General features: G+C 32.9%; 1 protein-coding gene across 2 annotated transcripts in view; it reads left to right on the top strand.

Annotated features, from left to right (window-relative positions):
- Nucleotides 1-9856: 9856 nt before the first annotated feature.
- LOC147067997 (SH2 domain-containing protein 4A-like) overlaps nt 9857-27735 on the top strand; it is an 89778-nt gene continuing 71899 nt past the window's right edge. The window contains exons 1-2 of one of the 2 annotated variants that reach the window (XM_085952027.1): nt 9857-10279; nt 27426-27483. The gene's annotated coding sequence lies outside the window, so the exon portion shown is untranslated. The remainder of the gene's footprint in view (nt 10280-27425; nt 27484-27735) is intronic. The other variant, XM_085952028.1, reaches the window with a different exon arrangement.

Below are 27735 nucleotides of genomic sequence, written 5' to 3'. Positions count from 1 at the left end.
AAGTATTCGGCGACAACACCATACTTCGAAGGCATCACTTGCCTTTGCCCTCAGTGTCCATGGCTAGACACCGTACAAAAACGTGAAGAACCCTAAAATTTTTGCACAAGCATCACGTAGGGATTAAAATTCCTCGATCCTTTCGTATTATAGTGGGAAGGCGTGTCGTCGCAATTTTCGCAATCTGTGTGCGCCTTCTTATTTCTCGAGATAGGTAGTAAAAGTAGGTATCAATTCTTTTTAGCCGATATTTAGAGATACTTTTCTTCCATTACCGATACCAGTGTATCGATACTTTCTTTCGATAGCATCTATTTCTATATTGCCATCGAATCAAAGCATAATGCAGAATAGCGCTGCCATCTTTTATTTGTCCAAAGTACTTACTACTAGTGAATCCAATTCCGGGATCCCGGGGTCCCGGACAATTTTCAATACCTATGAATCCCGGGATTAGTACCTAAATATAATCCCGAAACCTTCCGAATTGATTTTATTATCAATCACAATCAATTATCAGTATGTGTACAAAATTATGTTAGTGAAGTGTATGTACTTGCACATGTCACAGGGGGAATCGCCGGATGCTCACGGATAATAAATAACCATTTTTTGTTGTCGCAATCGTAAGAACAACAGAAAAATAATAAATTCGTTCATTTAACCAGCTAGACGCCACTGACGTTTTGGCACGCGAACGGCGTCTATTCGCTAGTGCCACGGACGTGCAGGCAGGCAGGCATTTGTTTCTACGCCGAATTTTATGAATGTTATCTTTTCTTAAATAAATGAAAAAAACTGTTTTACTTTCACATTATTATCTATATTAGAATATTATTTACTCCATAAACCCATGTATTTCCAAGATTGAACGTACACATTAACATTAAATGTCTTAAATAGTATAAATATTATACTTGACATTCTTGACCGATTTTATCAATGCTATTTATTTGTATAAATAATAAAAAAATATTAACTATCGAAAAAACGACAATCCCGGGACCAGTCCCTTTTTGATTGGGACACTATTGAGGAAAATTTTACAAAAAAATGAAAGTTAGTTTTGAGCCTACGCGGGACCTTTGCAGCACTCAATTCTAAATTATTAGCCAACCAGCTTAGATTATAGAAAAATCAACCAGATAGAGCTGATAGGATGGAAAGGTAGACCAAAAAGCTCTTTTACTCAATCTAGAGAGGAATTTTGTCGCCGTCGACCCTTTGGAAACATAATCAAAAAGATCTCTAAAATTTTCTACTAGGTATTGAAAAACAATGATTTACGTTTTGTTTACCAACCGTTGAACAGACCAAACAGCTTTGAAATTTTATCCATTCAAAGTGACGAAGCTAATAACATAAATTTTGAGAAAATCTTTAATGATTTTTTTTTCAATAATTGTTGCCAGTTTTGTTACTATATATTATTTAAATTTAATATATTATATAAATTGTTAATAAATGGTAATATATTATATAATAATTCGACATTGAGACCGGTTCTGCGTAAATTAAAAAGTTATATTAATTTATAACCTTTTGCTAGATGGTTTTGTAATCACTAATCAGCGTTCGAAATGGAAAATTTGACGAACCGGAGCGCTCGATAATTTTCCAAAAATATTAACATTTATCATTTACTTATCTAATTCAATGTATGTTGTATAAAAAGAAATATTAGTTTTTTATTGTATGCCTACTTAGCTATTGGTTTTGTTCTATTAAAGTAAATTGATAAATTTAATTAATCCACTGTTCAAAATGCATATTTCCCAAAGACGTTGTACGGTCAATCTCTTTGATATTTTCTAGTAGTTCGTAGTTCCATTTTTTGGCCATTCTCCAGATAAGTTTGTAGGTCTGTATGTCTCGTATTATTCGAAAGAACATTTCCGGTAAGCGAAGTCCTGGCAAAAGAAGGCTCAAAAGACTGGTTTCAGCCATGTTTGACCTCACTACTGACGGAAAAAATGAAGCTAACGAATTAAGAATGTGAAATATATACTTATATACTTAATATATTTATTTATATAAATGAAGTACTTACTGCGAGATAGCTAAATAGACTGACTCTTGAAAATATATGTAGGTATTATATCTACATGGAACACAGATCTGTTCTGTGGTATACAACAACGTCCACATAAACTCGGCTCACACAGATGGAATATAATTATCGATATCTGCGACTCTCCTGAATATTCGTGAGACCTCTTGACTTTGAGGGGTCGTACTCCATACATTTTTGAGATATGCACCATGTGGTAAATTTACGATGACATCATTCTGCTCTTTATATAAGATGGAATTCCTTTATTTGAGCATGGTGTCCATCACATTAATTTTATTAAAAAAAACATTATTTTCTTGGAAGAAAAACAAAACGAAAAAATTAATTTGACGATAAAACAGGTCGAACGAAAAAAATTGATAGGAAAGCTGAAGAAGTCGCAGACTTTCATTTTGGACGGAACTTTTCAACAGTTCGGCATCGACACCTTATTCAAGAATTATAATAGGTATCTAAGAAAAAAATCAATAGGTAAATATCGACTAATTCTGCAAGTAAAATATGGTAAGTATTAACATTAACTGAACTGGTCATTTCGTAAACCCCATAACTGAGACAAAATGGCAAAATGCGTTTATTACGGATTATTGTTTATTGAGGGTAAACCTATCATTATCTTCGAAAACAACTCAATTGTGAATATGCAACACGATTTTATTTCAAGTCAAAATTTCAAGTCAGTTCGAAAACAACATAAATGCAGTAGTTGTGTTGTTTTCGCACTGATTATCTTTAGCTACAGTACATCGACTATATGCAAAATCTTTCACTTCCGAATATTCATGTGCATGAATTTTCTGATTATCGCAAGCTATGGGTAAACTCTATTTTATACATAACCTTAAGTCAAATAAGGCAAGATTGTATTGCTACTACGAAGGACTAGCAAAAAAGGGCCAAATGAAGTGTGCACATTTTTGATGGACTATATAGATCGATTTGTACTCTCGCAAATTACAGAATTGTACATTTTTTCAGACGGTGGCTTTGATTTTTTCTTACTTTGACTGACACGAAAGATTTCAAAGTATTTTTATGCTGTACCAATGCGGGGTCACTCATTTCTTCCCTGTGATAGGGATTTCGGTACTGCAAAACGCTGAATCCGGCGTCAAGATTGGATCAATACTTCATATGAGTATTCTTCTCTCATAGAAAGATCCAGTACAACAAAAATTAAATGACTTAAATATTTTTTTTTAAATTGAAATTAATTAATAATTAACAATTATAACGGTATTCCACATGGTCATTTCGAAAACAACACAATTGCAAGAAATTAAAACAGATTTTGCCATTAAATTAGATAAAATTTCCTATTTATTTTGGAACTCAAATACTCCATATATTATTCTACAGCTTTCGAGGAGTTTTTTTTAACGTACGTCACTAAACAAAAAAAAATACACGGTTTTTTATCTCTCCTGAAAAATTGATTTCTGTCAGTTATGGGGTTTTCGAAATGACCAGTTCAACTATAATATGGCTTGGATTAGGCAGGGTCGCAGGGTGTAATTGAATTTAAAAAATTAAAAAACATTGTAGTCTTGTTCAATGAAAACAAATACGTTTGACTGACAAAGTTAAGTGTACACTATTTATGTCGGATTTTAACAGTCTACTTCCATCCTTCACCACTGTTACATATTATAATGTTGAAAGTTCATTATTTTCTTAAAAAAATAAGTAGGTATATGAAGAGTTCTAAGATTTTTATACTAACAAAAATTCTTGAATTGTTCAGTTTTAGAGAGCCCTACATTTTTAAATATATATTAGTTATTAAATCCGTATTATTTAATTATATTAATGGTAATCAGACGCTATCGAACTTAGTACCTATTTATAGGTTGATTTTAAGTGTGCATAGGTGCCTACAAGCTTAGTATTAATTAAGGAGCGCATTTTTCGTTGTTGCACTGGGCGCTAAAATACCTTAATACGCTACGTGCCCTAATATCCTGGTACTCTAAAACCTAGATGATGCATAAGAGTTGGAATCGATAAATTATGTAATGCTTAATAATTCTACAATTTTTAAATTAAAGATTTAAACCAAACGTATTGAAAAAAACTTTTTAGATATGGACCTTAGACAATAGATACATCATAATATGGACTCTAAATATATGAAATTCTCATATAGATAGATGGACACTAAATTGTTATGAAATTGAAGCAAAAAAGGATGTCTGGTTTACTGATAAGCAGGGCTTTTTTTTCCATTTAACGCGGTGGAACGGCGTTCCGGCACCTTTTTTCACGGTTTTATTTCAAAATCAATTAAACGAAAAAATATTTGCGCTTAAGTAATTACAATAATAATTCGTTAAAATGATAAAATAAGGTACAGGTGGAAGCCATTTTGAATGTTGGCGTGTTAGTGTTAGTGAAGTAACCGTATAGTTTAAATAGCAAACATGCGTATGTAACTAGCTTCATACGTATGCTGCGTATTATGATTTTGACAGTTTGACGTTTATCGCATGGCAGCATCTGCGTATATTGTTATTTACGTTTGTTTAGTCAGTTTGTGTTACGATTACGTGTTGTGCAACTATTTTATATATTATTTAGTGCAACCCCAAGTTTAAATATGAAAAAAATTTCCTGTTACTTCTCAACCACCGGCAGCGGCGCCGATTCCGCAAATAAAAAGCTCAAAACAGAAACGATGACAGAAGATATGGAAATATCGGTACATGTAGATGTTCCTGAATCATCTCTAGCTGATCTCGGGGATCAAGGTCGAACTCAAAACGATTGGCCAGACTGCTGGTCATTAGATCAAAAAAACGATTTTTGCTCAAAAAACGAATGGTTGAACGTACACAAAATGAAACTTGGCTGCACAATTTGCAGAAACGTTGGAACTCTTGGAACTGAAACGACAATGGGAATGAAAATATCCAAAGAATGGGCCAATAATGAAATCACGTATTCTGGGAAAGAGAGGAAGCTACAATTGGGGTCACTTCGAAAAAAAATTTTCGATCACAGAGGATCTATTGCACACAAAGCAGCGTTAAAAATCATTTCTGAAGCCAAAAAAAAGCAGATTGAAAATACTTTTTTAAAATCGTTATCTCGCGAAAAAGTAATAACAGCAAACATTTTTCGAACTGCATATAAAGTAGCTAAGGAAAATCAATCATTCAATATGTTTGAAAGTGAAATTAATCTCCAAGAACTAAATGGGATCGAAATGGGTCATATTCTCCATTCCACTAACGCATGTGTTAACATTGTAAATCATATATGTGATGAAATGAGAAAAAATGTTTTCAAAGAAATTGTTCAATCGAAAAATATAATTTCTTTGATAATTGATGAGTCTACCACCATAAGCCAAAAAACCACCCTCATTGTGTATGTTCGATGCTGTGTCGAAAGTGTTGGAATGAATTCACCAATTAATTTGTTTTTGGATTTGATTGAACTTAAAGACGTAACGGCAAAAGGAATATTTGAATCATTGCTCCAATCTCTTGATTTATATGGGATGACAGAAGAATATTTAAAAAAATATTTAGTTTCGGTTGCATGCGACGGCGCTGCTGTGATGTTAGGTTCTAAAAATGGAGTGAAAAAATTGCTGACAGAAAAATTTCCTTCAATTATAGTTTGGCATTGTACTAATCACAGATTAGAATTATCAGTAAGTGAAGTTGTAAAAAAAATTTCAGGGATCAATAGATTCAAATCATTTATTGATAAACTTTATGTTTTATACCACGCGTCGCCGAAAAATAATAGAGAGTTGCATTTATGTGCAGAATCACTAGGCGTTGAGGTACTGAAAATCGGAAGAGTTTTAAGTACCCGATGGGTGGCATCTAGTTTTCGTTCAGTTTCGGCTGTGTGGAATAATTATGAATCCCTTGTGCGTCATTTTGAAGAAGCGATGAATGACCCTACAAGAGATAAAAATGACAAGTGTACTTACAGTGGCTTAAAGAACAAAATAACATCAACAGCATTTTTATTGGATCTAGCATTGATGTGCGACGCTCTCCAAGAATTGTCGGAACTTAGTTTGGACCTACAAAATCGCAATGTGAACCTTTACATTGCAAATCGAAAAATAAATGAACTCGTTGAAGTTTTTGAAGAAAGAAAACAGAATTTTGGACCCTATTATAAATGTGCTGCAGCTGCTATAAGCAATCTGCATTTTCGTGGAGTTTTACTTCACGAAAAAGTTTCTAAAAATGATCCTCCTATTGATCCGAAAATATTTTATTCCACGTTGAAAACGTCAATTGAAAAAAGGCTGCTAGATAATAAAGATGTTGAGTTTGCACTTTGGGCTCGCGTACTTGACCAAAAATATTGGCCTGAAGACATTGATAATCGGTTGACATTTGGAGAGATGGAAATTAGAAACATTTCGATCAGGCTACAACTAGATGAACGAGAAATGATTCGTGGATTTCGCGAATACATTCTCGAAAAGACATATTCTGAAAAACTCTTGCGTTTGGTATATGCTCTGAATTCTATTCCCATTTCTTCAAGTGAATGTGAACGGGGGTTTTCGCAAATGAATCTTATTATTACCCCAACAAGAGCTTCGTTAAACACTAAAACAGTTTCGGCACTCTTGTTCATCAAACTCGTGGGACCACCCTTGACACTTTTCGATCCTTCAAAATATGTTGATAGGTGGTTACTTAAAGGAAGACATTCGGCCTTAGACTCTAACACTAAGAAAAGGAATCGAGATGATGTATCAGACGAGAATTGGAAAAAACTTTGGAAATCACTCTAAACTTTTATTCAAGTTCATAAATAAATACATTACATATGTATTTACAATTATATTTTAAAGTTAGTCTTATTTAGTCTTATTTAGTCTTATTTGTACAATATATTTCAAATATAATGTATGTATTTTATTGTTTCTGTAGCTTTGTTTTGACTAAAATAAAAAATTATCGTAAAAATCAACCTTTTTTTGTTCGCTTCGTGGCATAGCTCCTTTAAATTTCATTTAAGTGACATTTGAATATAATTTTATTTAGTAAAAAGCTTGACATGAAGTGATTTCCGGCACCTTTTTTTTTTTAAAAAAAAGCCCTGCTGATAAGTAACGTCGCACTACTCGCACTGTAGGTTCACTTAAACCAGTCAGGCAGTTTGTATTTAGAACCAGTGACGTGCCGTGGTGGTAGGCAGATTGAGCGTCGCTTGGGGGCGGCAGTTACTCAAAGGGCGGCAAATAGAGGAGAATCATTAGGTATATATGGAAAGCTACCTAAACTTAGTAATAACGGAAATATCTTTCCATTAAAAAAATCAGCTCACTAGTTGTAAACAAAATAAGTATATTAATTAGGTAACTACTATAAAATCTTCAACATGACTATATTTTTTTGTCGGGTTCGCGATGTCTAGTTTACTTCCGTTGTCATTGGACGTCACTTTCAGTCACTCGCGAGTTATGGAAGTTGTCAGGTGTATTTTTAAATGTACCTACCTATGTGAAACCGTAGACTATAGGCAATATTGTCTATTGAAGCAGAGATGGCATTTATATTAGATTTAGTAGTATACTTATATCTTTTTAGTAATGTATCCATTCTACACACTTATTAGATATTGGAGTCATGAAAGGATATAAAAAGTACTGTATAAAAAAATGTGGCGGCATTTTGACACTGTCTAGGGACGGCATTTTGTCTAGGGACGTCACTGTTTAGAACAGTGCCAATAAACTCTAAAACAATAAACCTTTCTTTTGAGATTTTAATCATCTGTGTCATATTATATTCCGACTATATTATTGATATAAGATATAACTGAAAGTTGTGGTTTCGTCCTCTTTTCTCGTAATTTTTTAACGTCAGAGTTATAAAGACGCAACGCATTTTTTCAGATTATGATTTTATCATATATTATTATATTCCAACCTTAGTGATATAGTTGAAAGTTGTGTTTTCGTCCTCTTTTCTCGTAAATTATTTTTTTAAGGTTAAGTTGTAAAGATGCGACGAATTTTTGTCAGATTAACATAACAACAAAAAATATGTTTACTAACCTTCGTACATCACAACCCCCGGGATCCGAATTCGTTATATTATATCACGAGCGATGTTGCTCACTTATTTTGATACGTGCCACGTAATGACATATTAAACAGGAATCGTCATAATAAATGGTATCACGTGCGTATTATCAGATTATTTTGATAGATATCCACAAATTTTACACAATAACTGCAGAAAAGCCAACCAGGATTAAACTATGATTCTTTTTTGTTTTGTTTGTTTTTCTTCAGTTTATTGCAGTCATAATATTACTATTATTTTATGTAGGTACATATGACGTTTATTTTGTTATTAATTTTGTTTATTTTATTAAAAGAGTGTTTTGATTCGTCAGAAAATTTTAAAGGCGGAGGCCTTTTTTGAACAGTTCAAACCAGGACTATCCGTCTAATGACGCTGGATGCAGCGTTAAAGACATGTCAGAAAAAATGGGATGCCTCAACCAAAGGCAGGCACATACCTATATATATTTTTTTCCAAATATCAAATGGCGAATGGAGACCGCTTTGACTCCGTATCATCAGTTAACAGTAACACCAGCTAATTCTTGGCTGGACATGGTAGCTCTGCTGGCAGGCTCTTTGAGCTTAGTCTTGTTACCCGTTCAACGTGTACATGTGGCGGAGAAATACAGGATGCAAACCACAGGGTCTCGTGATCACCTGAGTAAGACCGGGTGTGGTTTGGTGAGGTCATTCACTTGAATAGTTCAAACCACCCAGTTTTAAAATAATATCGATTTAGATTTCACAGTCACCACCATTCAAGAATATTAAAATCATTGACGCCCATGCGTTGCTGAGAGACAGCAAATAAGGCAAAAATTGTAAATAAAGTAGAACCTCGATATAACGGCCCAATGCGGGTGAGGGGGTGTCCGTTTAAGTTAAAAACACAAACAAAATCCTGTTTATTCATCTTCGGATGATATATCCAGATACACCCGTTGTGGAGTGACGTTAATGTTCGATGTCGACGCGCTTGCTTTCGGTAATCCTGCTTTGAGAAAAGAATTAAACCTGCTTTTTTATAATCAACTTTACTCTCTAAAAGTCTAAAATTATGAAAATGCGTATAATATAGTTGAATTTCGTTATCTGACGAATAGTCTATTTCTATTAGGTAGATTATCACGCGCAGAACATTGTTCACAAGCAGTGACATTTGGATTTAAACATGTAGGTATAACATTAACAGGGTGTTTTTAACACATTTTCACATTGGGCCGGATATTTTGTCCGTTATATCCGAAGTCCGATATATCGATGTTCTACTCCTACTGTTACTGTTGTCTACTACTACAAATCTATTGTTTATTTACATACGACTTCTAATGGGCAGTATAGACAGAAAGTATTATTTATATTATGGTAGTTCCTCAGCCATTATGATTTATGACATAGAACAAAAACTCGAAAATTTAAATTGATACCTAGTAAAATAATATGTTTGGATATTGTGATTTGAGTGATTTCTATTGAGGAGCTCTCTTTCTATATCAACTAAATATTATATTGTCTTCAAATTTAATCATTACTATTGTTCCAGTCAATTTTATTATTGGGTCCTCTCATAATATACCTACATAATAACATAGTATTACGCTGGATTACTGGAATAAGAGGATAGTCATACCTAGCCCCCAAACAAAATTAATTTAATGATTCACTCAATTCAAAGAGTCGAGAACGAAATAAATGAACGAGCGAAGCAAAATAAAATAACAGAAATCATTGTGGCAAAAGCCGTGGTCGCCGTTGGTCGTGCGGTTGCTTGAACATAAATATCCGTACTCGGCGGAAATCCATTGTGGCATTTATTTTGTCTTGAAGTAAATAAATAAATTATAGTGAAAACCTAAAAATTGTCGCCGATAAATAATATGTGTGGAGTGAGTTTATTTAATATGCGATGAGAAAGATTTGTCTTTTGTATGTAAATATTTCAATGCATGTGTAGTGATTTGTATGACCCGCCTCAAATATGCTGTGACTATTCACCAGCAGGAAGTTTATAAAAACTACAAGATAAACAGTTTATTTTCATCGAGTATTTGTTTAAAAGGTGTTAACAATTATTGAAATTATAATACAATATTCGAGGATTGTCTGCTTGTGTGCTGGCTGCCTAAAAGTTTGTTATTCTTTTTGTGAATGTAAGTACCTATGAAACCTCACCAATTTACAATAATTAATCACTTTCTGTCGTTTCAATGTTATCAACTAACACTATTAAAAAATGTTTAAAGTAATAGTATTATTTTTCTTTCGTGCTTGTAAATATAAACCTTATAGGTATATAAATAAAGAAACCATAACTATTGTTTATTACCTACCCTGTTAGTAGTTATAAACTTTATAGGAATTATCAGTGACGTCCCTAGATAAAATGCCGCCCCTAGGCAGCGCCAAAATGCCGCCTCATTTGTTAATAGATTATTTTTATCATCCTTTCATGAGTCCAATATCTAAGAAATGTGTTGTATGAATACATTACTAACCAAACATCAGATTAATTTTATTATTCGCAAATCTGCACGTGTCGTTTCTGGTCACCAAGGACGTCGAAGGGCAATGGAAGTAAATTAGATATCGCGAACCCGACAAAACCAGTGAGCTGATTTTTTAATGGAAAGATATTTTCGTTGTTACTGAGTTAAGGTACTTAGCTATTTCCATATATTTCAAATGATTTTCCTTGATTTGCCGCTCTTCGAGTAACTGCCGCCCCCAAGCGACGCTCAATCTGCCTACCCCCACGGGACGTCACTGGGTATTATCCGAAATAAAATTTGGGCTGTAGTATGTAAAAGTAAATTCATTCTACGATTATTATCTCTTGTAATTAATGAATTATTTAATTTTCTTTTACCAACAAAATAATCAGCTGTACTCAAGTATGTAAGTACTAACCAATTTATTATTGACCTTTGAAAGTGTACATATTTCCCATTGCTTGTACAATCCTATGATGATCTTGTCCACTACACAAAGGTTCATTATATGAATTTACCAAACGCGGGATTCGAATCCTCAACACAGAGCTTGAAGCGGATATTCAGCCACACGTCGATCGCGGAGTGAAATATGTACATATATTTAGGTAGGAGGTAGAAAACCATATTATTATGCTAATGTGGGGAAAAGGCCCTCTGGGCGAGACCACTAATTTTCATACAAACGCCCAAAAGTGGAAGTATGTAAGTACATATTCCTATATTTTTATCAAACTGGAAATTGTTTTAGTGATTTAGGGAGCTACAAAAGGCTTCATCTGGATCAGTGTCTGCCAAACTTTTTTTTACTTCATGGCACACTGGGGAATGGGATTTGCTCCACGGCAGACTAAATAAAAATGGCTTAAAAAAGGAAATGTACCTTATTAATATGAATAAAGGAAATCATAGTTTAGGTAACTTCTTTTTAATATTTTATCAACACTCACTACGCTGCATATATATACTAATGTCACTGTATCCCTGTGTCACGTCAACCACTATGTACGAACGTGACAAATATTTATTTGAATATGTAGAATGTAGATGTTGAATTTATTTAAAATTAAAGAAAATTTAAAGGAATAGGCATTATTTAAATTGAACAGTTTTGATGCTTCTTCCTTCGCGGCACACCCTGAGACTTCTTGCGGCACACTAGTAAGTTTGGCAGACACTGATCTGGATGAAGACATTATTGATATCTATTTATTCTAGAAGAAAAATTTCCTCATTTTGTTCATTATCTTGTTAGTTTTGTTACAGAAGTATTAAATTCGTTTTGTAACCTAACTTAATCTAATCCAACTTACATTTTGCAACATCCTGATAAAATTTATAATAATAATAGGTAATAGGTACTTATTATGATATATTTAATATATCATAATAGGTATCACCATTTGAAAGTGATAAAAACTTGAACTTAATAAGACGTACCTATCTGCATTTTTCATTCAATTATGTTTCTGAATAACCATTTTTAATATTTTGTTTGTATTAACTCATAGACTAATCAGTAACTCATGGGTTCCCAATCTTTTATATGCCTCTCACCTTCTCTAACAGTAATAACAACCTTTTTACTGCCTCAAAAAAGTCCAGAATCCAGCCATATCTCAGCATTCAATTTTTGCATTACTGCAAATATGATTTTTCTTATAAGTTTATAGGTATTCCAATTTTAAACTTACAGTAGGTACTTATACAAATAATAATAATATACCTACTAGTATTGTAATTATGGACATTTCATCGACAAATACTTTCCCATTCTCTCCCACCTGGAGATTCGTGGACTGGTTGGGAAACCCTTAGTAACTAAAGGGATGACCTATCGACAACATTTACGCGACCGACATGTACCTACGTTGGGTTTTGTGGCATAATTATTATCTGCGCTTAAACTTAAACCCGTATGTAACCTAGACGCTTAATATATTAATTGTTATAGTACGGAAGTAATAAACGTAACAATTATCATTGTTTAATTAGTACAAAATTTTGTTATGGCATGTACGATAAGATTTATTATCAATATAGGTACCTAACTATTCTAAAATTGTGCCTATATTAAAACATTATAAAAATAGTTGACAATTTATTGTGATCCAGTTAAACAAATATACGCAACACTTTTTCAACATTTTTTTAATAAGTACAATCTTATAAGTAAGTAAGTACAATATTTTTTTAGTAAATTGATAAAACATTATGTACCTACAATATAAATATAAATATAGTTTTCTTGCAGACGTTTGGCCTTATTTTATAGAGTGCGTAATTACGACTATTTTCCAGTGGGCACATAATCTAGATTTTCTCAGAGAAAGAGTCGTTTGTCCACAAGAGCGATGTACAACATTTTATTTATTGCGATACTACCTATAAGGGATTCTTATTTGTAATGCATTATCTAAGTACCTATCAACTAAAAATTTTCGTCCAAGTCATTCAGTCGCAACAATTTTTCCACTGATGTTTTTCTCTTGCATGACGGATTAGATGTTGGTTGTTTTCTTTTGAATACTAACAGTAGTGGTTGGTAAAGTAATTACAATAACTTAATCAAATATACAATAATATTACAATATTGGATTAAAAAAAACGACATGCTTGCTGTCAGGTGACATCTAATCTAAGCGGATTTTGCATTGAGTGGCACGGTGTTTGTTTTATTTTAATTACAACTTGTAATAAGTGTCAAAATATTAGTACCTAATATTATGTTTAATCAGTCTATTCAGAGTATTGTAGCATAATATAGACTCGTTTAAACTTTAAAGCACCATATAATACTAAGCCTGACGTATTGTGAGAGAGAATGATTTACAAAATAATGTTTTCAAAAAGATGCCCAAATTCTAAAACGTATTAGTAAATGCCAATACTTGATTATTTATATTTTTGAATCATTGATCATCAATTATTTACTATAATGTGGGTTAGTTCATAATAGCATATGGCCTAATGTATTCATTCACTATATTTATATCTTAATCGAACGATATACCGTGTTATTCACCGCGGATCAGTGCTGACAACCGTACTATACTTATAGTATTTGTACTATAATTTTGGTCCGCGTACTATGTACGATATAAAACAGGTATAGTACGCCCAAAATACTATAATTTTGAATATTGGAAAAAATATGTAAAACGTACTTACTAAAATTTCGATATTTCCGTTGGATTAATTGGTGCAAAGTACTATAATTTCGCGAGATAAGAAGATTTGGAGAACTTGAAAAAAAATGCTCGAAAAACGTAAAAAATCCCCTGACTTTGGTTTAAAATGAAATTTCTTGGATTCTTCGGTTATCATTTTTGGTAGGAAGAGGTACGTAAATAAAAAAAGGGGTTTCGGAGTTTCTCAAAGTCTCCGTTATTTTTTTTTCTGAGAAACAAAAAACCTATACATTTTCAACAGATGACAAAACGCGTACTATATTTTTTCCCCAAATACTATAATTTTGGAGGCTCTGAATTCCACTTTGAAAAGATGGCAACACTGCCGCGGATGTACTTTAGGACTTAGTATCAAATAGAATTTCATGGGTAATTATTATCTTTATTAATTTTTTTAATACAAAATTTCTGCGAAATTCATTCATTGATATACTTACACTATGTGTATGGGTAATACTATATTTTTTAATAATATAACCCACCTACCTATTATAATTAAATTCAACTGAATCCATTCGTTACCAATCACTGGAAACAGCGGATAAAATAAAATGCGAGCTTTCTAGCATATTATAATCATATACCCATCGGTGCACCGCTCATGCAGTAAATGTCTTCACAATACAATGATTTAAGTAAAACGTTTAATTAAGTATTTAACTTCTACACAATGTTCTAATTAGGTGTATTTCGAACATAGGAATGATTTCCATACATCATTTGAAAAAAATCTAGAATTTTTCTAATGTCTGTTACAGAGGTTGTTCCAAATTATATATTATGTTTAATCAAGAACGTTACATTCTTACATCTTGTGTATGAATAAAAAATATTTAATTAGAAATGATTTGCGATATTAAATTTACATCGCAATCATAGACAAAAATGGTAGGCACTTAATTATAATATTATCTTCCTTACAGAGAAAATAATATGAGCTTCTGTATATTTTTTTCTAATATTTTGAAATCCTTTTTCCTCGCAATGTTTTTATCCGATTATAATTATGTAAAATTCGTGGAAGAGTTAACATACTATTAATACGCATAATAAATGTAGGCAACTGTATTATTTTTAATTTGGTGAAATTGTATATGGATGCAATCAAAACCGAATTCATTTTTTTGTACATCAAACAACACACTTTTGCCTTCGTTATGTGTGGCCGTCGTAATAAAATAGTTCATAATAAGTATAATAACATTATCCAAACAAACGTTGTACTTTTTATCTCTGTGGCGCCTTAACGACAGGGCCCAATTAGTCCACGAAACATCTGTAGAGAAAACGGCCACAATAATTAAATTTAATACTGGGCTTTGTAAACTATCCGAATACGAACGTACCAACATTTTCATTACATTTTTTAAATTGTCTAGCATTTTATATTTTTGTATGTCTTTATTCGACTTGCTACGAACCGTGCTGAATTTTATTGTAATACTAATAACATAATCATAATTCATAGTAATTGTTGTATTTTACCATTCTGAGTAAATTATTGGTATTATAAAGGGAAAAAACTAGAAAGTCCTTTTTTAATTATGAAGATTACAATATAAGTTTTCGAACTCGATCTTTAAATACCTATTTAATGTACTTAATTGATTTTTGTAATAATGGTCGATAATCGATTTTTAAATATAACATAACGTTTTTAAAATCCATCTAAATATTTTTCATCAGTACATATTAAATACTCACCTTCGTTTAGTTGACATACCTAAAATGTAATAAATAATATTGGTATATCAGTTCCAGACACATCATATTATATGTTTGATATTGCTGAATATGTTGAACCTTTTCGGCTATTCGATCTGACAATATTAGTCAAAATTCTTATTAAAATTTGTTTTCGAATAATATTATTTGAATTGAACACGTAGAAATAAGCTTATTATAATATAACATTAAAAATAATTCATCCCAGTCATTTAATTTTCCAATGCGGCAACGTTTTGCAACTTACCGTGTTCTATATTTAAACAGAGACTGGTCCATGTATGTAGGCTCCCACATGCGTTGGTAATTTTATTCGTCTTTACCAGTCACAAGATGTTGTAGTACCAACTAACTGGTACATTAGTACATGCATGTCTGTGATGCATGCTTATACGTAAGTAAAAATGGGGTTACTGACTGCTGGAAATTCTTCAACGAAGGAATTTTCTGTTTATTTGTATTGTTCAGAGCGCATATCCTTCATAATTTTTTATTTCACCAAAGAGAATGTTGAGTAGGTGCGACGTACGGATTTTGCAACTTTTCAAGAACATTACGATCCTTTATAATATTTAGAAGTATTTTTCTTCTCGCCTCGATAGTATTATGTAGTTACATACTACATAATATTAATATACATACATAATATAGAGAGTTTTTGAACATTTGCCATACATGGTTGTTTATTAGAATCAAATTTAATTAGAATGTAGATGTGTTAATATTCCTAGACGATATTTCCACATTTTTATTTTATTTTTATTTATTTTTTGTATTGATTAACATATGACTATAGATCCACCAGTCTATGTTGTCCGCTGAGTGGGGGCGCCACATGCTAACGTTTGACATACATACATATCATTCAATATTTTTTTATACTGTGATGAGGTTAGTTCTAAATTCGAAGATCGGACGATTTATGGTGGGATGAAAATCTCCTACCTAGATGGCACATTCAGATACAGAAGGGTAAATTTTTATTTAATACCTCTATGGGTAAATTAAAAAATATACAATATATACAATATGTAAAATTGTACAACAACAATATTCAATTAATATGATCAACTATATTTTTTTATTTCTTTGCGACGCACCCAGATGGCCGAGCGGCTAAGGCTCCGCCAGTTTATAATGTGTGGTACGAATTCTCGGTTTGTCAAACACACATTGTTTTTTAATGTATGTTTGGAGTCAGTATCGACCTAAGGCGTAAAACCCACTTAACGCAGCAAGTGGGGCTCTCGCGCAAAATTTCACAAGTGGGTTGTGCCCGCCTGCCCCATGAGTCATCATTTTTTGGCTTCTCAGCGATACGAATTAACGAAAATACAACGTAGTCCATTCATTGAACACGGCTAACAAAATCACGCTCCTTGCAGCGTCGTCGATAGACGGGCGAGAAGCCATTATTTAATAACAGTGAACTCTTTGTTTGGTTATTGCGTGTCCGATATTTCGCTGGTATAATAATGTCATCGTGAATATTAATTACAAGCCCCGAGAAAATTAATAATATGTTTATTCCTTTGTTATGAGAGACGCTGATAATAATAATTATTTTGTGCTCCTTGAGCCCCTTATTACGTAGGTGAAGGGTAATGCGCGGGTGGGAGGGGGCCTACTTCGTAGAGAGCGCACCGAGCGCCGCGTTGGTGGGCTTTATGCCTAATGGGTTAAGCAAGTGACTAAATCATATTTCTCGTAAAAAAAACAAAATAAGTAAGTAGATACTTACTTAAAAATTAAAATTTTAATGTTCTGTTATATAGACACCCACACATATTGACCATCCGTTAGCGCCTTGATTTTCACGAAATATACACTGAAAAGTTATATTATTCGCATGCCTTCTGTTATTTATCACCCCGAATGTGTCGATGAGCCGCCTCTACGCAACGCATGATTTGTATATCGGCGCAGCTCGAAAGAAAGAGTATTATTAAGTGTAATGCCTACACTTAGCATAATATTATGTAGGTACCTACGTATTTGAATGATATAATGTAACCTTGTTGTAACACATTTTTTATGCCTATCGCCATTAGCCTATCGCCAAAACGGGTTCGTTGTAATTTATAGCAATCTTTTGAGAATTATTGAGGAACCCCTGAGATGGCTCTCGGAAACCCAAGTTTCCACGAACACTGATTAAGAATCACTTGATTATTCGATAAATAGTTATCGTGGAAAATGGTCACAGGATTATAATAAAACTACGTTCAAATAGGTTTGATAAGCAAATAAAAAATCACAGCGATGGCCTCGTGTCGCTGGTTTAATTATCCCTGATAGTATTGTACTCTAACAAACAAAGAATTTTTAAGATTAAAATCCAGTTTCAACGCTTTTATCACTTTTTTCAAGGTATCATCCGGTTTTTTCAAATATTTTTTGTAACTAAAAGCGAATCATCACCTCAATACTACTATTATTTTATTAGATATCTTTATGTAGATATACTTAACTATACTATATTTGAGAATATTACTGAATCTCATCAGTATGTTATGTTTTTTCTCTAAGTGCCTAATTTTATCAGCATATAATCATCAATGACAACCGTTCACATAAAGCTTTGAAAAAGTTAGATTTATTCATAACCCTCACTCCCTAAATTCTACAACTACAAACTAACAATATTAATAATATCAGAACATTTTCTTTTCGTGTCGTCTTCTATCGAATTATGGCAATCAAATTGCAGTATATACAGTATATAGTATATCCCTATCCTGAGCCAGTCGTATAAGATCATCAATACCTTGGATATTGAGTCACTTATGGAGGTTATGCAGCTATGATAATTTTCTAAATTTGCTGCCGGACGTTTCCTGCATTATGGACTGAAGTAAATCATACTTCGAAGTATGCATTCTTTCTGCGCTTGATAATAGTTATAAGTCATCTTGCCTTATTGGCTTGTCTTGAAATCTCTTCATTGGTAATGTGATCAGCTCAGCAAATCCTCAGCATGAATCTCGAAAGCTTCCAGACTTTTCCTTATTACTCCGTAGGGCGTGGTCGTAGACCAATGCGGATGCAATGTAGTAGGAACACAGAAAAGAAATTCCCTGAGTAGGAACCTAATCGCCCTCTTTCGAGTGCTCAAACTTTTGTCCCGCTTTGACAGCATTGACTATTAGGTACCTACCACATTAAATGACAGAACCAATTTAATCCAGTTATATCAAGTTATATTATGCACTGCAGGTGTTAGGACTCAAACTAGTCGAAATTCAATTTTCCAACAATGCCAATTGCATATAACATTGTTCAATGTTATTATTTTTTCCGTAAAAGTAAATGTATTTCTGCGTATAATAAATGTATTGATATACGAATGCCATATTTTGAGAAAGGAAATTATGACAAAAGTCGTAAACGCCGATAATATGTCGTCCATACTGATTTCGAAGAATGGAAATGACTTTTATTCATATCATACTTTAGCTGTCATGCATACGAATTACATTTAATTTAACTTTAATTGGTAACTAATTGTATATTTTTGCGTCGTTGGTTAAAAAGAAAGTGTTAATGCAACATATATCATTTAATTTTAAATATTTATCCAAGACGGAATACCAAATTTGGCCTTTTTGCCGAATGAAGAATTTGCTGAATTAACAATCGTAGGTACGCAGTTGGTAATATTATTTTTTTACTCTCCATATTTTTGAGAAATTTGTAAAGTAAGTGACGATCATTTTAATCTATTAAAAGATATAACGAAGATAGCGATATAAAATGTATATATATACATATAGTTGTTGAATGAAACCTTTTTATATAAACGCATGAAAATGGTGACGAGACGGAAAACAGATACCACCAATTTTCAAACAATTTCATATACTCTATAAGAATGACATTTGTGATAAACTAGCGATTTCATCACCGGTATTCTAAAAACTGGGACCAGGCATTTTCATAGATACCGAAATACCAATTTTTAAATAAAAATACCGGTTTTTTCAGTATTAAAAAATCCGATAAACTGCAAAAAAACTATATGACATAATAACATATTATATATTTATATTTGGCGGAAAAGCTAACAATACTGGAAACAAGTTTTTTGGAAGGAAGAAGGAAAAAGCCATCGACATCGGTTTCGGATGGATTAGATAAAAATGGCAAGAAGAGTTGAATAAAGGCTCTCGACTATAGAATTTTCATTTGGGCGATTTGACGACACTTTACTTCAATGTCACACTCACAAATGAGTACGCCGTGAAAGAATTTCATTATGAATTCACATTGAACACCGGTATTGTTACCGCATTGATGTTTTCATTCGGCATTGAAATCCCTACGTCAAACTGAAATTGCCTTCGCATTGCACAGATTTGATTTGGTTAAGTACAATACCTAAATATAAATCTTATACCCACATAAATGTATATAAAATTACCAAATTAAGTTGACATTATTTGCATTCACTATAGATGTAGTAATTTTGGATCAGCGATTTTATTGTTAGAAGAAGATTGGATACCATTGAATATTATTATAACCTATTTTCATAAAATGGGGTGGAAAAAAACTACTATATGAATAAATACGAAACATTGCACTAAATGGCTATTTAAAATTTTAAATTTTACTAAAATAAACCGTGGAATTTTTAATATATAGGCGAATATCGTTATAAATTTTAATTCTGCATTTCCTTTAACGATGTTAAGTACTTATAGGTATTGTCCGTCAATTTTTAACCAGCTGGCGCCAAGTTTCCGCCTTGGTACATCAGCTTGAAAGTGCATCGACCGAGCGCTGTGACTTGAATTTAAAAACTTTTCTCATTATTATTTTGCTGACAGTCAGAGGTTTTCTACATCATGCCCGCGGACCCTGGATCCCTGGAATATATTAATAAACTATTTGTAAATGGAAATCATAGTTTTGAAATAAATATTTAACAAATTCGCTATAATAATTTTATATATATTGTTTAAAACTTATAATATTAATACAATCATTGATTTTTACAATAAAATTGTTCGGATCGATTCATGTTTACACATTTTTATATTACTACTAGCTGACCAGGCAAACGTTGTTCTGCTATATAAATTATTTCTAGTGAATATTTTGGTTGTTAAATAAAAAGTAACGAATGTATCGTAAGTGTGTGGGGATGGGATCTATGACAGAAAGAGGAATAGAGCACTGTAGACGATGACCGCCGATAAAAACAAAAAAACATCAACCATTCATTTTCTCAATTCAAACTGAGTAATGATGTTCATAATGAATGAATTACCTGTGACAGGATCTCGTTGTTTGATGTTTATGCAATATCCGTCTTGTCCCTTCCAAAAAATTAGCGGATATTGGAGAGCGTCGTATGAACGGTGTGTGTCAGCGATGAACCCCAGATTATTGTTTCTTCTTCGAATCACGATTTCTCGCGTCGATGTGCGGTCGCCGACCATGATTCCAGCAATGTCGTCAACAACAGTCGCATTGAATCGACGTACGTGCTTTCCAGCTGGTGTTTTATCAGGATTGATGACAATAGCGTGATTGTCACTTTCCAATTCGTGCATGTGTGCTTTGAAGAATTTCAATAATTCATTGTGCTCATTCAACAGGGCGTCCAGTACGCCGACGATGCGCCTGGCATTAGGCGAATTGAGGCTATTGTAGCCGCAACGTGCATCCACATGATTGATGTCCTCACCGCCGCGCCCATGAAGTAGATTTGTAAAAATGTATGTGGTTCGTTTGGCATTAGCAGCAATGAGCCTACTTTGTGGTATACTTGACCATTGATTTTGAACGTAGAATGGAATTGTTGACCATTTGCCGCAGTATTGTGAACTATTTCTGTTGCTCCAGACGAAGTCATTTGGAAGCATGAATTGAATGTGCGAATGGACTTCAGGAACAGGTTTGAATCTGGAACCGTGCCAATGAGCAAGCTGTTCAATGGTTCTGGTGGTATCTCAATTTCTGGTAGTTGCACTTTTCCTGATGCACAACACATCCCGGCTGACTCATGTTTGAATTTGAGCGCATGACAATGGGGACATTCTTTGTCCATAGCGCACTTTTGGATGAGCGGAATATTCAATATCTGGCTCGTACTCGAATGCGAGACGAAGGAACGAAGCGGATGTAAATGTTCGATGTACTTGTTGGCGTTGTCGGTCATTTGCTCTGCGTGTGTTAACTACGAACCGGCGCGCTTGGCTCCGTTCCAATTGTCGTTGTTGATTTCGTTCAGCTCGTGCCTCTTGTGATTGAGATGCACGCAATTGCGACATGCTTACACGCACGTTTTTGTTATCTTGTTGGATTTGTTCGTCTGTTCTTTCTACTCTACTATTTCGCATGTTTGTTGCTTTATTCGTTCGACGGCCCAAATGGCCCCCCTTGCGTCTTGCTGGCATTGTGCACTGTAATACACGCACATAAAAATAGATAAATTAAAATAAATCGTACAAAATTTTGCACGCACTGCGTTGTGATTTGCCGAATGAAATGTCAAAATGACGCGACGCTTCTCTTGAATTCTTCTCGGACGTAGTGCCATCTGTCATTCAACAACATAAATAATTTCGTTCTGTTTGAAATACGAACGACGATTAAATTTGTTCATACAAAAATAATAAAATCGCGATTAAAAAATGGGAGGATGGGGATAGGACAGTGAAAATTTGAGGTTATAGGTATTTTTTATGCCAAATAATAAAAAAAATACAAAAAAAAATTGTCAAAAAAATAAACGAAAATTTTTCTGGATAGAGATACCCTAATCACCTAGCGGTATGAAATATACTTGTTGACCTATTCTCATACCTAACAAATATACATAAAAAAAATCATAAAAATCGGTCGAGCCATTTCGGAGGAGTTCGACCACAAACATCGTGACACGAGATTTTTATATATATAGAGATGTGTTACCTATGTCGTTTGAAATTTCCGTCTTTGTTATAGGACATTTGTTATTAAAATAGTTGAAACGAGAAAAAGATATTTCATCCTCATATTAGCAAATTACTTACTATAAAAAACTAATTTCGTCTCTTTTGAAAGTTATGGATAAAATATTTTCTTACACTATTTTGTCCAACTCTACATGTTGAAAATCGCAATAGATTTTGGTGTACAAAAATTCGGTGCATAATCATATAAGTTAATTAATAACATTTAGTCGTAGGTAATATGTATGTAGTATCATTGTATAAAAGTTTCTTGCCGTTCTCTTCTTGATCACGAAACAGGTATGTGGTCCTGGTGTAACACCAGTTGGGAACTCCTGGATTATATAGTGCCCAAAATAAATTTATAAAACCCGTTTATTAACTGTGTGATTTGTGTTGGCTTACTTAAATATCCATAAAAACAGGATTGTTTTCTCGTCATTATTTAAAAATATCAACGCGAACATACTTACCTACATAATTAAACATTTCTGTGGTATTTTTATCGTGATATTTCTCTTAACGCGTTTACTAAAGATGGTTATTTTATCGATTCCGGAAAAAAAAATATTTTAATACACACTTAAAATCATTTCATTACGAAATTACTCTTGAACCAGGTTAGCACTACTATTTAAAAAAAAAAAAAAAAAGAAACAAACAATCGCTGTATGGATAAGACAACAAAGAGGATGTAAGAAATATTTAGAATAACATTAATTAATGAAGTCGATCCTGAATAATTATCATGCTTACCATACATGCATATTAGTTTTACCACCTAAGTTATATGCAGTGGCGGTTTAAGGTACGTGGACACCCGTAGCACTGACCGGTTTGGAAGACCTCTTGTGAAAATACTGTCTGAGACAAACTACCACTTTATTTTACTACAGCAATAGTCATGTTGCTTGTTAATTCAATTAATCAATGGTTGCCAGGATTTTTCTAATTCTCTCATTTTTAACGGCCAGTTTGCGAAAATACGCATATCTATAAGACTTTGCTGTTTTCCAAAGCAATCATCGCATTTGATTCATAAAAAAACTTGATGTTATAATATATGTTTAATATACATATGTAAAATAAACATAAACAACATTGTGTCAGAGTAATGTCATTATACCCTATGGCTATTTTATATTGTCCGTTTATATTTTATAATATTATTATCTACGTTGAACGCTTATAGTATAGTGCTAAGTTCCAGGTCGCTTTATTTCTTTGTTTTATTAAAATGGCGAATGACTAAGATTGTAAATCTCAACGAAGATACGTGCAATGAATACAAATTGTATGAATGATATCATCATTAAACATTATTCGCTTTGTACCTATAGGTTCCAATAACGCTGCGAAGTCAGATGCGGGTCAAGACAGTTGGAGTCCTCAGGCCAAACGCCCAAACCAAGCTCCGATCGAAAATCAATTATTTTTCATGATTTAAAAAAATATATATTTATGTGACGTGACAGTAGGAAATCAGTAAGTATTCAGTCAACTTTTCTACAGATAATGTATGACACGAAATGAGTGTAACTAGTGAAAAATATTCATTAAATCAAGTTCAATTTACTTATAGCCCCCTTCATCACAATACAACCTTAATGTAAGAACCTTCTGTATAATATATTATGCTATATTATAAACCTCCACGAAGAAGGTAGGTAATACATATTATATACAACGATATAATATAATATATTATATGTAGGGATTGAAATACCGATATTTCAAAACCGGTACCTATTCAATTATTTTTCGATAACGAAATATCGGTTTCAAAAAATCCAAAATACTGACATTTTCGGTATTAAGAAAGCATATCTGTTTTTTGAAAATGAATTTAATGATATTTTTTCATCACTTACTATCTTCCTATATGGAGTATTAAATTTAATATATAAGATTAATGCTGCCAAAACGTAAATATATTGACTGAAACCAATAAAAGTTAAGTAACAATAAAACAAAATCCCTCTAATATACTTATAGATTTTCGCGATGAATTAACATATTTCGAAAAAGAAAACATTCGTGGCAAATATTTCCAATTATTTAAGTATAACTATTGATCCAACGTTGAATTTGAGAGAGATTTTCCTGTACCTGGACTTATAGTACCTATTTGTAAAAATTAGCAGTTCTAAAATATTATGATCTATAATTAGTCAACATAATAAATGTTGATAGGTTATTTATGTTGCTATAAAATAGTGTTTTTAATAGATTTCACTAGCTATGTTTATTGATAAGTATTTTTTTTTTACTATAAGTACCAGTATGTTTTGGCGAATACCGGTATTGATATATTCATTTGATATTGCAATCCCCAATTATACGTCTCGTAAAGTAAAAATGCGATATTGTAATTAACTTTGAGATAAAGAATTATAATGTGTGTAACTTATAAATTAATGATATTCTGGAGATACAAGTTTATGATAGTTGTGCGCACCGCACCCATGACGTGCAGATAAAACTAAATAACCAACAGTTGTACATTGTAGCGAAGCTTTATATTGACTATATGTTTTATTTATATTCTTCATTATAATATTATGTATGTATATTGCAGAGGATATAAAAACAAGTTCTGTTTCTTTCTGTCTACACTTAGACAATTTAGATAGATTTCAAGCGACATTAATTCCGCTTAATTGGTTTAACTTTTCACCAAACAAGGGAAATGAGTACTTATTATAATATATGGTCATATACCTATAAGTTGAATGTACGACGTGACGATGACAGAGTTGTAGAAACAAAAGAAACACAATGACATTAATTTATCATCTGTCAATCAATGTATTTATTATTAGATGATAGTTGAAATAATAACATCAATTCCCATTTGAGAGACAATTAATTTACTGGTATCATTAAAAAACAATTCGGAAAAGTATGACGTATAATATAATTTATATTATGTTCTTGGTATAAAATATTAACATTGCTTACATAAACTAATTTCATAATAATTATTTTTCACTTATATAAAATTCACATAACCTAAGGGGGGAAACAAATCGATAACGTTGTTGGTAAAAGAAATCGTTTCCTTGTTATCATCACCAGTACGTGAATTATTGCCCTTTACGCATGAGAAGTGTATGAAATGGAATACAAGATAGGCACTCGTAGGTGGATATGTACCTGTATGATTATTATTGTATAACCTGAATGCGTATGTATGGTGGAGTTACACTTCCTTGATCACCTTGAGTTCTCAAAAGCGACCGAAGCAAGGCCTGAACAAAAACGATGCATGAGTGCGAGTGAGAAAGTATTCGGCACCCTTATAATCTCTGCGACACGCGCTAGAGTAAGATAAAAGGTCTACATATTTTTAAGTTGGTTTCCAAACATATCGCCGGCAAATAGTGCTGAATCGCTTCACGTAGCGTGTTGTTCGTGTTGCTAAATTTGCTATTTTTTGTGTTAAACATAAAGTCAGTGGTAAATATTTTTAGTTAATTAAGTAGGAAAGGTGGTTCTGCATGTTGTATTAAAATATGGTAGCTGTACTGATAAGCAAGAAGATCGTATTACGTTTCATAGGTAAGTTGATATATGTTCGTGACAATTTATTTGTATATTATTATTTATTTTAATATCAGTGACCTAGTGTTTCTTTAAAATAACTTAAATTATGGATATATTTACCTAATTGGTTGCATTTTGACCGCTTAAAAATACTATATAACGTAAAAAAACAGAAAATTATATTTTAATTCTGAGCGTCTAGTGCGAGCACTTTGGGCGAGCACTAGCGAAATGGTCTATGGTCTCGAACATTTATAGGTGAATGCGTTCGCTCGCCCACAAACCAAACGCACGGCACGTAGCTTCATTTAGCAATGTAACGGGCGGCGTCTATATGTATCTATAGTCTATGGACCGAAGTATTCACATTGTCGCTACCTATGTCGCGTTTTATTTTCAATACCTCGCGAGTTTTCGCCAAATAATCACCGGGTATATTGTACATAGGGCTCCCAGGAAAATTCACCGAGAAATGCTGTATTGGAAACCAATGGCCATATAGTATTGAGATAAAATTCATGTCTAAATAAAACTACCGGAATACACGGGAATGACAGAAAAAATTGGCAGGTAAGTAAATTAGAAATACAGTCGTATCGTATATATATATTTATATAAAATTCTGAATGATACACAAGTAGGTAAGCGAGTAGGTGCTCGTAAGTTTCAAATCGTACTTACTTATCAAATCAATGTTATTATTGAATCTAATAAAATTGAAAATTTTTGTCTGCTATGCTCCACGAACAACGCATTTACGACAGCTCTCGGTGGACTGTGCATTGTGATACGGTGATATGTAATACGTACAATTTACACGTAACCGGTATTGGAACCTTAATAACTGCAAAAAAATATGAGTAATATTAAATTTTATCATATTAAGTAATCAATATTTTTCTCTAAAAATTCTACTTATTGGTTACTTGTCGTTAATACGTAAAGATTTGTTAGGTAACTTAAAATATGTTTGTGTTTCAATCATAATAATTGTTTAAAGGCTCCACCAATAAACAATACAAGCATTTTTTGATTGATCATCACTGTACATCAGTGTGGATCTCGACCGAATTTATTTAATAGTTAGCCATTTGCTCAATCCATGTCCTGACAATACGATGAAAGAACAATGCGTAGCTTTTCCAGACACGGGATTCGAATCCGTGACCCACGACACTAAAAGAGGACACTGTGTCTTCTTTCTTGTTTGGAGCCGTCTTCTACTGAAGGTTGGCAACCAACTTGCAGTACTAACACCTCCCTATCATGGGCCAGTCGCCTTGGACATTGTGTCATTTACGGAGGTTGCGTAGTCAAATGAATCACCCACTACCTTCTCCTGATTTTTTCAATCGAAAATTTCTGATTGATTTAATTAATAATAAATACCTCTTTCCTTTTCAGAAAAGAAACACGCAAGGATAGTCGCAGACTTTTTACTCAGGAAGAATTCTTCTAAAAGGTATGACTCTACCGATTCTCATAAATCTAGCTATTTTAATTCTAATTATTATAGTAGATACCTGCATACTGTTAGCACTATGATATTCCGATAGCTTTCTTTCAAAATAATTGTTTGATCTCTAAGCAGACCAAGTTTAATTACATTTATTTAAATTTCCCGCGTGCTCGAGACAACATTCGTAAAAATATCAATATAGTTGTTACTTACTAGTGGCCCGGCCGCGAGTCTGCTACTTGAGGGGAGAATCTT

The sequence above is a fragment of the Rhyacophila brunnea genome, unplaced genomic scaffold, assembly GCF_057557595.1.
Source record: "Rhyacophila brunnea isolate RB1 unplaced genomic scaffold, BYU_Rbru_1.0 scaffold_3, whole genome shotgun sequence".
Taxonomy (NCBI): Eukaryota; Metazoa; Arthropoda; class Insecta; order Trichoptera; family Rhyacophilidae; genus Rhyacophila; species Rhyacophila brunnea.
This window is presented reverse-complemented; position numbering and strand designations above follow the sequence as displayed.